General features: G+C 49.5%; 1 long non-coding RNA gene across 1 annotated transcript; it reads left to right on the top strand.

Annotated features, from left to right (window-relative positions):
• The first annotated feature begins 1,665 nt into the window (after nt 1–1,665).
• Nucleotides 1,666–3,236, top strand: LOC123107878 (uncharacterized). Its single transcript, XR_006451783.1, has 2 exons — nt 1,666–2,139; nt 3,015–3,236. It is a non-coding gene; the product is annotated as an uncharacterized lncRNA (long non-coding RNA).
• The last annotated feature ends 11,796 nt before the right edge of the window (nt 3,237–15,032 follow it).

Here is a 15,032-nt window from a genome sequence, read left to right as displayed (position 1 = left end):
TTCGGAGCCATTTTCGCCCTTCCCGTGAGTCGTACACCCGCCCATGCAAACAAACTTTCTTTGAACTGAATGCCCACCCAAGAGGCATAGTTGTCAACTCTTTCTTTGCGATGGGGACCTCAACATCCCAATCGAAGAGAGCGTTTCTTTCGCTCTCACCGTAGCTATCCTTCCAAAAGGCGTACTACTGAAGAAGGCACTACAAACTCGCCTGTCCATTCCAGGTCTCATGGTCAATGCTCTCTATATGACACAAGAATGTCTATTGATTTTGGTTCTCAAACCCGGTGTACTGGAACCGTACCACCCAATATATCATTCATGGGGCCCACCACAATTGATAATATAGGAAGTACTTTTATTTAATGCAGTGAATAGATACTGTAAGTAGGGAATTTTGTAAAGATGCATTTATGAAAGCATAAAGAGAAGACACGAGCAAGGTATGAACTTGCGTGAAAACAGAAAGTAGTGCAACTCGAGACTCCTCGAAACGTTGTTTCCTCAGGTTCTGTAAGAAGCATATAGTCCGATAAGGACTAACATTCGAGAAACGTGACAAATATGCCTTTAATGCATATGATGCTTATGGCTCTTGTCCCCGGTAACTCTTTAGTTTGATTCCCAATACAATTAGTAGGTTTTGTGTTAAAAGGTTATTTAATTCCATACTTGGGCATTTTTTATTAAATTTATAATATTGTTTCATAAATTTCTTTAATTACTTTTATGCAATTAAAAAATTTATGTTAATAATTTTATGGATTTTATATAATTCTGAACCCCTTAAAGACTTAATTTTAGGTTATAGCCAATTCCTCATAGTCATTTAATATTTGGTTTATTTAGTTTATAATTATATTTTCAGAAAAAGATGGAATCACTTTTATTAGATCCATCATATTATTTCAAGAACATTACTGATTATATAATTATAAGTTCTCCTAAATATTTATTTTAAGTTGTAATTACTGACTTTTATCTCATTAGCATTTGTTTTACATATTTAATAATTATATTAATCCAAAAATCATGGAAGTATTTTTATTAAATGAATAAAATATTATTTTAGAAATGGTGAACATTTCTATATAAAATTATAGACGTACTTAAGTATTTTTAGTATTTCACTAAACTTCCATTAGAGATTTTAATATGCAGAAAGGTTGAATGGGCTGGTTGGCCCATCTGGTTGAGGAAAAAACCTTCTCCCAGCCCACTCACTCTTCTCTCTCACAACCGATTTCTCGCTCACGCTTGGGCACATCTCTCGTGCCGATCAGAAAATGTCAACGGAGGCCGAGCTCCAAAGAGCTCGGTAGTTTGAAAAAAAAATCAAAAATCATATTTCAAAGTTCCAACCAAATCTGATTTTTTCCATGGAAACTTATATGATTTCTGCACGCACGTGTGAAAGAATCATTTAATTTTCTTGTGTGATTGGTAGGCTGTACAGAAAAACAAATTCCAACCCAACAACAAAAAAAATCAGCATATTTTAGAAATACGTCTTTATCTTTTTTCTATACACTGCGTGGGAAAGTCTATGGTTATGAATTTTTGCACATACGCAATACACATGTGTGAGACCACATGGAATACGTGGTAAGCTATATAAAAAAACCAACACATGTGTGAGAGTGCAAACAAAAATTTTCAAAAAAATTCATGTTGTGGAAATTCGTATATTCAAAACGAGCTCCACAAAAGCCCTTTCTCTCTCGATCTCCCCATCGCTGTCACTGCCGCCGGCCAATTCCGGCCAGTGCCGGCGACCTCCGCTACCACTCAGCACACCCACGGCCCCATCTCACGATGCTCTACCTCATCCTCCCCATCGATCTGCTTTCCCCTGCCGGACGACGTCGCCCCCATTGATTGTACCCGCTACTACTGCCACCGGCGCCCGGCGTCGCCCTGGACGTCGGCGCGTCGCCGACGCCATTAGGTGATCCTCCTCGACGTCCTCACCGCCAACTCCTTGCGGCTGCGCCCATGGTGGATTCGGCTCCTCCTCGTCGTTGCCCTGCCTAGGGTTCGCGGTTGCGGTGGTGCTGTGGCTGTCCACGGCGGCGCTACGGTTGCCCCACGCAACCCCGACGACCGCTGACTCTCTGCATCGGCTTCAACCCTTCCATGGTGAGCTCCTCTTCCTCTGCTCCTCTGTGGTGCTCTAGGTGGCTCGGGATCATGCTCTGTTGCTACTGTCGATGCTCTTTGGTTAAATTGTTACCCTAGTTCATGGTTTTGATCTCTGAGATGCGAAAATTGAGTTGTTGGTGACCGCTGTGCACTGGTTCTTGTGTCCTTGCTGCTCTGGTTAAGTTGCTTGGCTCCTGACTTTACTAAATTGGGATTATAAGCTCTCCTGTTGGTGATGTTGCCTAAGAAGAACTCTGTCTAATTGGTCACTGACATGTGTAGTTCTACTGTGATCATACAGTTGCTCCTGTTTAATTAGGTTTTGTTGGGATGTCCCCAGTTTCTTGGGTTTTTGACTACTGTGCTGGCATATTTGGAACTGCTCCTAGTTCATATATATTGCACTGTTGTTAATGTGCTATATATTGGTAGAGTTCTTGTAGCTCCACTGGATAACAAGGTTCTGGTGTCTTGCTACTGCAGAAGTCATATGCCCCTGTTTATAGTTCAGATAGACATTGTGTAGTTACTGTTGATTTGACAAACACTGCTGAGTTCATTCTTATGCACTACTGGTTAATTTGTTCATAGATTATAGTGCCTGTTGCTATTTATTTAGAGCTACCAGTTAGTTGTTAATTAGCTGTTGGTTTTATTTGTTTAGGTTTACAAGTGCTCCTGTTCTGTTATAGGTCATATAAGGGATACAATCCTTTTCTTGATTAGCTGTAGTATTCTTGCTTGTTTACTCTACATGAATTCTTCCTATAGCTCAATTGTTACTAGCACTGCAGTTCTATTTACTATACAAGCATTCTTGTATACTTATACTAACCCAAGTGTTGTGTGATGTGCTTGTGTATCTTGTACAGGAATATACCAAGTGCAAGTGTGTGCTTGTGTTCTACATAAAAGCAGATCTTTAGTATCTGTGCAACAGATGGCCTATTTCTTTCTACTGGTTATGGACAATATCTTCTCTTTCCCCAAGTTCCCTCTCCTAAATCTGATTTGAACAGATGCTACACTGGTATCTCCCCATTCTTTCTTTCTCTACTTCTCTCACTGATAAGAACAGGTGCTCTTTGATCTTATACCAGCCGATGATGGTGTCCTGAGGTTCCTCTTTGTTATTTAACAGATGCTACACTTACATGCTGCGATGAAGACATAGTCCAAACCTACCTCTGGGTCTTGTGTAGCTTGCTCTTGGGGGTTCTGGTATAGCCTGCTTCTTGTGGCATGCCTCCTCCTCCTAGCTGCTTCACACTATGCTTACTAGGTTTGGTTTTGGCCCAACTCCTGTTTGATGCAGTTGCATCACGTGGCTATCAAGCTCTCTTCTATGGTTGTGGCCTTCTATTTATAGTTGCTTGGAAGTCCTAGATGGTTGACACATGGGCGATGATTACCAAAAAAGGGTTTCCCCCCGCTTTATATTCCAAAGCAACCAGCCAACATAGATACATCTCGACACTGGGGCGAGAAGCACAACAAGCCCAAAGACAAAAAAGAAGAAGAAACATAATGCCAACAACGGCAGCTCGACAAAGCGTGGAAGGCCCGCCACCGTTGCGCCCTCCAGAAACACCCCACCACAGCCCAAGGCTCCGAGTGCCGCATACCAAGCAGCACCTCCAAGAAGGTATGCGACGCCGACGATGCTGCTGCCCGGACAAGTCCTAGAGTTTCCCCCGGTATGCGGAGGAAAGTAGAGGATGGCTACCACCGACGCCCTTCAAGAAGGAATGGTGGCACCCGCCGGTGTCACCGCATCGGCGCCGGATGAACCGGCAAGGATTTCTCCCGCACACCAAACACCACCGCCCATCCAGAGCCAACCAACCAAACAACCAGCCAATGCGCCACCGCGGTTGCGCCGCCGCCCACGCCGTCTCACTACGAGCACCACCACGAGGCCGAGAAGACAGGAGAGAAGCACCACGCGACAAGAGCAGCATCACCAAGGCCGAGCGAAAGGGAACAACCTCCACCGCCTCGTGCGAGAAGACATGCCTCGGGCACTGTCGCGGTAGCTGACCGGACACGGCAGCGGGGCATGCGAGGCCACCCCTGGCCCGGCTAGGCCCGAAACAGGCCCGCTAAGCCCCACTGGCCGTGCTGCAGCAAGCTGGCGTCGGAGCCGCCAGCCCCCTTCGCGCAACGCCGCTCCTGTTGGGGAACGTAGCAATTTCAAAAAAATTCCTACGCACACGCAAGATCATGGTGATGCATAGCAACGAGAGGGGAGAGTGTTGTCCACGTACCCTCATAGACCGAAAGCGGTAGCGTTATAACAAAGCGGTTGATGTAGTCGTACGTCTTCACGGCCCGACCGATCAAGCACCGAAACTACGACACCTCCGAGTTCTAGCACACGTTCAGCTCGATGACGATCCCCGGACTCCGATCCAGCAGAATGTCGGGGAAGAGTTCCATCAGCACGACGGTGTGGTGACAATCTTGATGTTCTACCATCGCAGGGCTTCGCCTAAGCACCGCTACAATATTATCGAGGATTATGGTGGAGGGGGGCACCGCACACGGCTAAGAGATCAATGATCAATTGTTGTGTCTATGGGGTGCCCTCTGCCCCCGTATATAAAGGAGAAAGGGGGAGGAGGTGTGGCCAGGCAAGGGGCGCGCCAGGAGGAGTCCTACTCCTACCGGGAGTAGGACTCCCCCCTTTTCCATGTTGGACTAGGACTTGGGGGGGGGGGAAGGAGAGAGAGGGGAAAGGAAAGGGGGGGGGGGCGCCGCCCCCCTTCTTGTCCAATTCGGACTTGGGGGGGAGGGGCGCGCGGCTGCCCTTTGGCCTCCTCTCCACTTCCTCCACTAGGCCCATTAAGGCCCATTAGGTTACCGGGGGGTTCCGGCAACCTCCCGGTACTCCGGTAAAATGCCGATTTCACCCGGAACACTTCCGATGTCCAAACATAGGCTTCCAATATATCAATCTTCATGTCTCGACCATTTCGAGACTCCTCGTCATGTCCGTGATCACATCCGGGACTCCAAACAACCTTCGGTACATCAAAACATATAAACTCATAATGAAACTGTCATCGTAACGTTAAGCGTGCGGACCCTACGGGTTCGAGAACAATGTAGACATGACCGAGACACGTCTCCGGTCAATAACCAATAGCGAAACCTGGATGCTCATATTGGCTCCTACATATTCTACGAAGATCTTTATCGGTCAGACCGCATAACAACATACGTTGTTCCCTTTGTCATCGGTATGTTACTTGCCCGAGATTCGATCGTCGGTATCTTAATACCTAGTTCAATCTCATCACCGGCAAGTCTCTTTACTCGTTCTGTAATACATCATCCCGCAACTAACTCATTAGCTGCAATGCTTGCAAGGCTTAAGTGATGTGCATTACCGAGAGGGCCCAGAGATACCTCTCCGACAATCGGAGTGACAAATCCTAATCTCGAAATACGCCAACCCAACATGTACCTTTGGAGACACCTGTAGAGCACATTTATAATCACCCAGTTACTTGTGACGTTTGGTAGCACACAAAGTGTTCCTCCGGTAAACAGGAGTTGCATAATCTCATAGTCATAGGCAGGGGCGGACCTACATTGAGGTGAGTGGGGCCTGAGCCCCCACTCAAAATTTGAAATTCTACTAAGATTTGCTTGTATTTACTGAAAAATATGCTTAATTTTTTTGAATTTTTATAGAATATGCCCCCAGTCAAGTAGTTTGCCCCCAGTCGAAATACGTTCTAGGTCCGCCACTGGTCATAGGAACATGTATAAGTCATGAAGAAAGCAATAGCAACATACTAAACAATCAAGTGCTAAGCTAACGGAATGGGTCAAGTCAATCACATCATTCTCCTAATGATGTGATCCCGTTAATCAAATGACAACTCATGTCTATGGCTAGGAAACATAACCATCTTTGATCAACGAGCTAGTCAAGTAGAGGCATACTAGTGACACTCTGTTTGTCTATGTATTCACACAAGTATTAAGTTTCCGGTTAATACAATTTGAGCATGAATAATAAACATTTATCATGATACAAGGAAATAAATAATAACTTTATTATTGCCTCTAGGGCATATTTCCTTCAGTCTCCCACTTGCACTAGAGTCAATAATCTAGATTACACAGTAATGATTCTAACACCCATGGAGCCTTGGTGCTAATCATGTTTTGCTCGTGGAAGAGGCTTAGTCAGCGGGTCTGCAACATTCAGATCCGTATGTATCTTGCAAATTTCTATGTCTCCCACTTGGACTAAATCCCGAATGGAATTGAAGCGTCTCTTGATGTGCTTGGTTCTCTTGTGAAATCTGGATTCCTTTGCCAAGGCAATTGCACCAGTATTGTCACAAAATATTTTCATTGGACCCAATGCACTAGGTATGACACCTAGATCGGATATGAACTCCTTCATCCAGACTCCTTCATTTGCTGCTTCGGAAGCAGCTATGTACTCTGCTTCACATGTAGATCCCGCCACGACACTTTGTTTAGAACTGCACCGACTGACAGCTCCACCATTTAATGTAAACACGTATCCGGTTTGCGATTTAGAATCGTACGGATCAGTGTCAAAGCTTGCATCAACGTGACCATTTACGATGAGCTCTTTGTCACCTCCATATACGAGAAACATATCCTTAGTCCTTTTCAGATACTTCAGGATGTTCTTGACCGCTGTCCAGTGATCCACTCCTGGATTACTTTGGTACCTCCCTGGTAGACTTATAGCAAGGCACACATCAGGTCTGGTACACAACATTGCATACATGATAGAGCCTATGGCTGAAGCATAGGGAACTTCTTTCATTTTCTCTCTATCTTCTGCGGTGGTCGGACATTGAGTCTTACTCAACTTCACACCTTGTAACACAGGCACGAACCCTTTCTTTGCTTGATCCATTTTGAACTTCTTCAAAACTTTGTCAAGGTATGTACTTTGTGAAAGTCCAATTAAGTGTCTTGATCTATCTCTATAGATCTTAATGCCCAATATGTAAGCAGCTTCACCGAGGTCTTCCATTGAAAAACTCTTATTCAAGTATCCCTTTATGCTATCCGGAAATTCTATATCATTTCCAATCAGTAATATGGCATCCACATATAATATCAGAAATGCTACAGAGCTCCCACTCACTTTCTTGTAAATACAGGCTTCTCCAAAAGTCTGTACAAAACCAAATGCTTTGATCACATTATCAAAGCGTTTATTCCAACTCCGAGAGGCTTGCACTAGTCCATAAATGGATCGCTAGAGCTTGCACACTTTGTTAGCTCCCTTTGGATCGACAAAACCTTCCGGTTGTATCATGTACAACTCTTCCTCTAGAAATCCATTCAGGAATGCAGTTTTGACATCCATCTGCCAAATTTCATAATCATAAAATGCGGCAATTGCTAACATGATTCAGACAGACTTAAGCATCATTACGGGTGAGAAGGTCTCATCGTAGTCAATCCCTTGAACTTGTCGAAAACCTTTCGCAACAAGTCGAGCTTGTAGACAGTAACATTACCGTCAGCGTCAGTCTACTTCTTGAAGATCCATTTATTCTCAATTGCTTGCCGATCAACGGGCAAGTCAACCAAAGTCCACACTTTGTTCTCATACATGCATCCCATCTTAGATTTCATGGCTTCTAGCCATGTTGCGGAATCTGGGCTCACCATCGCTTCTTCATAGTTCGTAGGTTCATCCTTATCTAGTAGCATGACTTCCAGTACAGGATTACCATACCACTCTGGTGCAGATCTTACTCTGGTTGATCTACGAGGTTCGGTAGTAACTTGATCTGAAGTTTCATGATCATTATCATTAGCTTCCTCACTAATTGGTGTAGGTGTCACAGAAACCGATTTCTGTGATGTACTACTTTCCAATAAGGGAGCAGGTACAGTTACCTCATCAAGTTCTACTTTCCTCCCACTCACTTCTTTCAAGAGAATCTCCTTCTCTAGAAAGGATCCATTCTTAGCAACGAATGTCTTGCCTTCGGATCTGTGATAGAAGCTGTACCCAACAGTCTCCTTTGGGTATCCTATGAAGACACATTTCTCCGATTTGGGTTCGAACTTATCAGGTTGAAGCTTTTTCACATAAGCATCGCAGCCCCAAACTTTTAGAAACGACAACTTTGGTTTCTTGCCAAACCACAGTTCATAAGGCGTCGTCTCAACGGATTTTGATGGTGCCCTATTTAACGTGAATGCGACCGTCTCTAAAGCATAACCACAAAATGATAGCGGTAAATCTGTAAGAGACATCATAGATCGCACCATATCTAGTAAAGTACGATTACGACGTCCGGACATACCATTACGCTGTGGTGTTCCGGGTGGCGTGAGTTGCGAAACTATTCCGCATTGTTTCAAATGTAGACCAAACTCGTAACTCAAATATTGTCCTCCACGATTAGATCGTAGAAACTTTATTTTCTTGTTACGATGATTTTCAACTTCACTCTGAAATTCTTTGAACTTTTCAAATGTTTCAGACTTATGCTTCATTAAGTAGATATACCCATATCTGCTTAAATCATCTGTGAAGGTGAGAAAATAACGATATCCAACACGAGCCTCAACATTCATCGGACCACATACATCTGTATGTATGATTTCCAACAAATCTGTTGCTCTCTCCATAGTATCGGAGAACGGCGTTTTAGTCATCTTGCCCATGAGGCACGGTTCGCAAGTACCAAGTGATTCATAATCAAGTGGTTCCAGAAGTCCATCAGTATGGAGTTTCTTCATGCGCTTTACACTGATATGACCTAAACGGAAGTGCCACAAATAAGTTGCACTATCATTATCAACACTGCATCTTTTGGTTTTAACATTATGAATATGTGTATCACTAATATCGAGATTCATCAAAAATAGACCACTCTTCAAGGGTGCATGACCATAAAAGATATTACTCATATAAATAGAACAACCATTACTCATATAAAAGATATTACTCATATAAATACTAATCCCGAAGTGTCGGTGGAAATGACACCTATGGGATCACAAGAATCCCTACTACGGTTGCGGGGCACGGGGTCGTGAGAAGAGCGGATCAAACAGATAGCACACGGTTCGTTTATCCAGGTTCGGGCCGCGAGGATGTGTAAAACCCTACTCCTACTTTGGTGGATTGTATATCTATGTTCTTGAGCTAGCTATGGGGCGTGATGAGCTCCAAAAAAGCCGAATCCTTCTCCTGGTCGCCTCGGGCCTCCTTTTATAGGAAAAGGGGTGGCCATAGTGTCACACAGGAGGTGGAAAGGGAACAGCGATGCGAGGTTATCCCTCGCATTACATGACAAGGCACATTTAATGTGTCCTGCTTAGGTGTCCTTGCTTTATCGGGGACGAGGGAGAGCCATGTCTCGTCCGTCGCCGCTCCCTCTCGTGTCGACACGCGCCCTAGCCAGCGGCGCCCATGGTGCCATGTAGGCAGGCAGGCAACTGAGGTGGCGCAGTGGTGGGTCTCCACGAAGATCCGCATGCCGCCACGTAGGTGCCTGCCCAGCTGGTTGGGTCGGCAGCTGCATGTGAATGGCGGTGGAGGTTTGACTGGCGTGGGCCTGATGGTGGCCCTACGGGTGTTCTTGGCAAGGGCCTTGCCGGGGCCCCGGCAAGGGTCTTGCCGTGGCGCTTGCTGTCATCCCCGGCAAGGCTCTTGCCGGGAGCCTTGTGGTCCTCCTTGGTTGGGATCCCGCCAAGGATCATCATCTTCTAAAGGGTGTATCTGATCTTGAATGTCTTCTCAAAGATCCGCATGCCACCACGGGGATGTGTCCCGAATCCTTGCCCCATGGGGGCAGTGGACTCAAGGGTGACTCACTCCATAGGTGTGGGGCGAGCTGCCACGGCAAGGGTCTTGCCGGGTTTGCTAAAACCGCCTCCCGGCAGGGATCTTGCCGGGGGGTCCGCTTCGTCCCCTTTGCTCTTTGTGGTCTTGCTCTTGACGTCGTTCTGCTTCTCCTGAGCTTCGGCCTTACCTTGGCTCACCTCCCTTGCCTTGCTCAGTGTGGTGGTGCCTGTGGCTCAGACTGCCCGTGCACAGTTATAGGGATACAAAAAGTGTACCCCTCTTTTTGTACACCGACAGGAGCCCCCGGGCCTGGGCCACACGTAAGCGCAATTGCGTCGTTGGGCTAGGCCCAAAAACGGTGCGCGGGCAAGCGGGGCGGTTTTTACCGCGGTAAGTTTCTTCGTGCGCTGTGCTTCCCACGCTTCCTGCGCGTGGCGCGGCGTGGGGAGGCGTGTGTGACGTGGGCGGCATGCGTGGGGCTGAGCTCTGCATGCATGCGTTACGTCGTAGTAAAGGGGGCGGTTTGCGCCCCCATAAACAGAGGGAGGCATGGAGGCGCGGCCCATTTACTGAACGGGGCCGAGGCGTGGTCTTCAAGGCGTCCACTCCCTACGATCACGGGGTGGGGAGAGGTCGCCTCACCCGTTGCCTCGGTCCTGTACGCCTGCCACGTGGCTCTCATGCGCTTGGGGTGGCGAACGGTGGAGGTGGGAAACCGGGCCGCCGCGGGCTGGGGCGGCGGGTCGGTCCCAGTTCCCTGCGCCTTCCGCGTCTTGATTGGCTGAGCGGGGCGGCCGAGCCCCCATCCAGTTCCTTTATAAAGAGCGGGAGGGGGGATGGCGTCCCGCATTCCTTCATCTCCTCCTTCCTTCAGCTTCTGCTCCCCTCTTCCATCCGCCATGGAGAGAGGGAATCCTGGTCCTTCAACGGTGGCGGCGAGGGTCGCCGCTCGACAACGCGTCCCTTCTTCTCCTGCACCCGCGGTGGCAGAGCCAGCCGCAAGGGGAAGGGGAAGGGGGCGAGGCCGTGGGTGAGGCCGAGGCGCTTGGGGAAGAGGAGGACGGGGCGGCGCGCCGGCCTCGCCTCCACCAGCAATTCCTCCCCCCATGGAGGGCCACATTGGGGATGACCCTTGCGAGTTCTTCGTCAGGCTACAACGGCCGCCTCACCGTCGCCTTCGTCTCCCCGACTCCATTCGCCCGGGAGATGGAGCTGGATCCGCCGGAGTCGTTGTGGCTGCACATGAGGGGCTGCGGGATCAGTGGCATGCGGGCCCACGTTGACTTCCCCGCCCCTCATGTGATGTATCTCTGTCGGGGATAGAAGACGTTTGCCCATATCCACTGCTTGACGGAGGGGCTCACTCTCCTTTTTAAGCTGATGGAGGGTGGCCTTCTCTCTTCAAGGTCTTCGGGTGCTTTGGGACCCATGCCAGGTGCTGCGTGGAGAGCTCTTCTGATAGTGAAGACTCCTCCTCGGGCGGGAGTGACGAGGAGGACAGCGGTAGCGACGACGAGGGTAGTAGGCGGCAGGATGACGGGTCCGATTAGGTGTCGGGTGCCGCTCCGTGCGGCACCGGCGACCCCATCATCCGCGTCGCCGGCTCCCTGAACTTCTCGGGGTCGTCTCATTGGGCGGCTGGTGTTGGGAGGCTGCGGAAGAGGAAGAGGGCGGGCGGCAAGGCCGTCAAGTCGGAGTACGCGGGCACCGACGCCTTCGACGCGTGCTGACGTCCTGCCGCCTCGTCTTCGAGCTCTGCTTCCGGCTCCGCCATCACCATCCAGCCTTTGGACGGCCACCAAGATGTTCTCTTGGTGTCTTCTGCCACCCGTAGCTCGCCTAGGCGCTCCTTTTGTCTCTTTCGCCTCCTTGACCTGCCTCCTGAGGAGAGGGACAAGAAAGGGATTACAGGCACCTTATCTCTTTTTAGTTTGTAAGCCTTCGGGCCTTTGTTGAATTTAAAACTTGTAATCCCATCATTCATGTTTTTCATTCCCTATGGACTGTACCTGAGTGGAATGTTTTTAATGAAAAAGGGATGCTTGCCGGGTCATTTGTTTGCGGGTGGAACCCACGACAAGGAGTAAATCCTTGATATCTTCAAGATAAACATTTCCTTGCCCGACAATAGGCCTTGCCATCTCCCCACTTCGCTCGACCTTCCTCACGCCTTTGGCGGAGGCAGGGATGAGGCGGGTTCTGGCTCCTTGTTTCATCCTTTCGCTGCCGCGACTATGACCAAACTTGGCCCCAGGAACGAGCCCTAGGGCCTAGAGTTATGGGAGCATGGTAGCTTAGGGGAAAACGAGGTTTCACATACCTCAGTCCATAATGGAATGCATGATAAGGGATGAAGAACTTATCTAAAGATGCAGCCCCCGGCAACCCTGGTTCGCCGTGGGTGAATCTTTGCTCTTGCAGCCCCCGGCAATGCTGGGTTGCCGGGGGCTAGATGCTGGTCTGTTCATCTTCTTTTCCTCCCCAAGTGGTTCGGCATGGATATCCGTGTGTCCTGTGAACCAAAGAAGACAAAAGAAAGACAAAGAGACGCACACTTGGCCTCTAAGCTAGGGGTTAGTCGCCGCTAAGCACTATCAACCCTAACCAAGGACGAGACTCGACCTAGCATGCATGCTATAACTTAGGGCGCCAGCGCTTCATTTATTTATGCTCAGGGTCTGCGCCTGGCTTTGTACAAAGGGTTACATGCATCATCGGCAATGCTCGTACAAAAGGTGGCTTGCCGGGGGCCCGACAAGCCGCGCCTCACGGGTAAAACTTGCGAAGATGCTCAATGTTCCAGGAGTTACTCACCGGAACGACATCTTCGGTCTCCAGGCGGACTACGCCGGGCCTGGTGACTCGTATTACCCGATAAGGGCCTTCCCACTTTGGCGTCAACTTGTTGGAATTCTTGGCCGATTGAACGCGCCGAAGGACAAGGTCGCCTTCCTCAAGGCTTCGGGCATGAACCTTGCGGCTATGGTAGCGGCGCAAGGCTTGCTGGTAGCGTGCTGCTCTCACAGCCGCCCGAAGATGATCTTCCTCAAGGAGCATTGCGTCATCTTGCCGCAGTTGCTCTTGCTCAAGCTCATCATAAGCGAGCACTCGAGGTGACCCGTATATGAGTTCAGTGGGGAGAACTGCTTCTGCCCCGTATACTAGGGCAAAGGGTGTCTGGCCGGTGGCTCGATTTGGCGTCGTCCTGATCGACCAAAGAACCGTCGGCAACTCATCAATCCAGCGCCTTCCACTCTTGTGCAGCCTGTCAAAGGTCTTGGTCCTTAAGCCTCGCAGTACTTCAGCGTTTGCCCTCTCAGCTTGACCATTGCTTCATGGGTGAGCAACGGAAGCGAAACAGACTTTGCTGCCGAGGTCTTGGATATATTGCATGAAGGTGCGGCTTGTGAACTGTGTGCCGTTGTCGGTGATGACCCTGTTGGGTACACCAAAACGGCACACTAGTCCCTTGAAGAACTTGACGGCTGACTGAGCTGTGACCTTCCTCACTGCCTCCACCTCCGGCCACTTTGTGAACTTGTCGATTGCAACGTACAAGTACTCAAAGCCCCCGACAGCGCGGGGGAAAGGGCCCAGTATGTCGAGCCCCCAGACCGAGAAGGGCCAGGAGAGAGGAATGGTTTGAAGGGCTTGAGCTGGCTGATGAAGCTTCTTTGAATGGAACTGACACGCTTCACACCTGGTGACTAGTGTCGTCGCATCCTGGAGGGCGGTGGGCCAGAAGAAGCCTTGCCGAAATGCCTTGCCAGCAAGGGCCCTTGACCCGATGTGGGATCCACATATGCCTCCGTGTATCTCTGCCAACATCTCCAGTCCTTCCTCCCGAGGGATACACTTCAATTTCACACCGTTCGGCCTCTTTCTGTACAGGACGTCATCGACGAACTGGTACATGGTAGAGCGACGGGCTACTTTTTCTGCTTCTTCCTGCTCTTCAGGAAGTTCCCCTGTTTGGAGGAATCGGACGGTATGATGTGCCCACGCTGGAGCCTGAGGCTCGACGGCGAGGACTAAAGGCATTTCCTCCGCTATGGGAGCGGCTGTCTCGACAGCAAGAGCTTGACGCTCCGCGGAGCTAGCCGTCCCGTGGCGGGTTCAGTGTCCCCGGCAACATCCTTGCCGGCGGCTCCGGGGAGCTCGGCGGGAAAGTACTTGCCGGGTCCTGATTTCCTCCTCTTGTTCTGCTCTGTTGATGGATCAACGGATGGTTGAGTTAGCTGGAGCACAAAGGTACCTGGTTCCACAGGTAGCTTGAGGGCAGCGCGTTTTGACAGGTAATCGGCGATATCGTTCTCCGCTCGGGAACGTATTCAGCCTGTATACCGTCGAAACGCTCTTCCAGCTTTCTCACTTCATCGACGTAGGCCTTCATCAACGGGCTCCGGTAGTCCTTGTTGACTTGATTGACGACGAGCTGCGAGTCGCCCCTGACGATGAGCTTCTTGATTCCGAGGTCTGCCGCGATCCTAAGACCGGCAAGCAGCCCTTCGTACTCTGCCGTATTGTTTGTTGACACCTCCCTGGGGAAGTGCATCTGGATCACGTACTTGAGGTGCTCTCCGGTGGGCGCGACAAGCAGTACGCCAGCCCCGGCGCCGTGTAAGGAGAAAGCTCCATCAAAGTACATGATCCAACTGCAACTTGCCTCCTTGCCGGGGAGAGCAGTCTCTTGGGCTTCTTCGTCAGGCATTGCGGTCCACTCTGCAATGAACTCCGCCAGGACTCGGCTCTGAATCGTCGAAGTACTTTCAAACTTGAGGCCAAAGCTGGACAGCTCCAGTGCCCATTCCACAATTCTTCCCGTTGCATCTGGATTGTGCAATATCCGTTGCAGAGGGAGGCGAGTGATGACAGTGATCTCGTGTGCCTGGAAGTAGTGACGCAGCTTCCTCGAGGCCATAAGAAGGCCGAAGAGCAGTTTCTGCACGCCGGAGTACCTTGATCTAGCTCCCTGCAGGAGGGAACTAACAAAGTAGATCGGGTGCTGCATGATTTTCTTCTTCAGCGGCACTTCAACTGGCTGTGTCGTCTCTGCATTGGTGGTGTCGGGCTCTGT

This window comes from Triticum aestivum, chromosome 5A (assembly GCF_018294505.1).
Source record: "Triticum aestivum cultivar Chinese Spring chromosome 5A, IWGSC CS RefSeq v2.1, whole genome shotgun sequence".
NCBI classification, from domain to species: Eukaryota; Viridiplantae; Streptophyta; class Magnoliopsida; order Poales; family Poaceae; genus Triticum; species Triticum aestivum.
The sequence above is the reverse complement of the archived record's forward strand: the minus strand, read 5'-3'. Positions and strand labels throughout refer to the sequence as shown.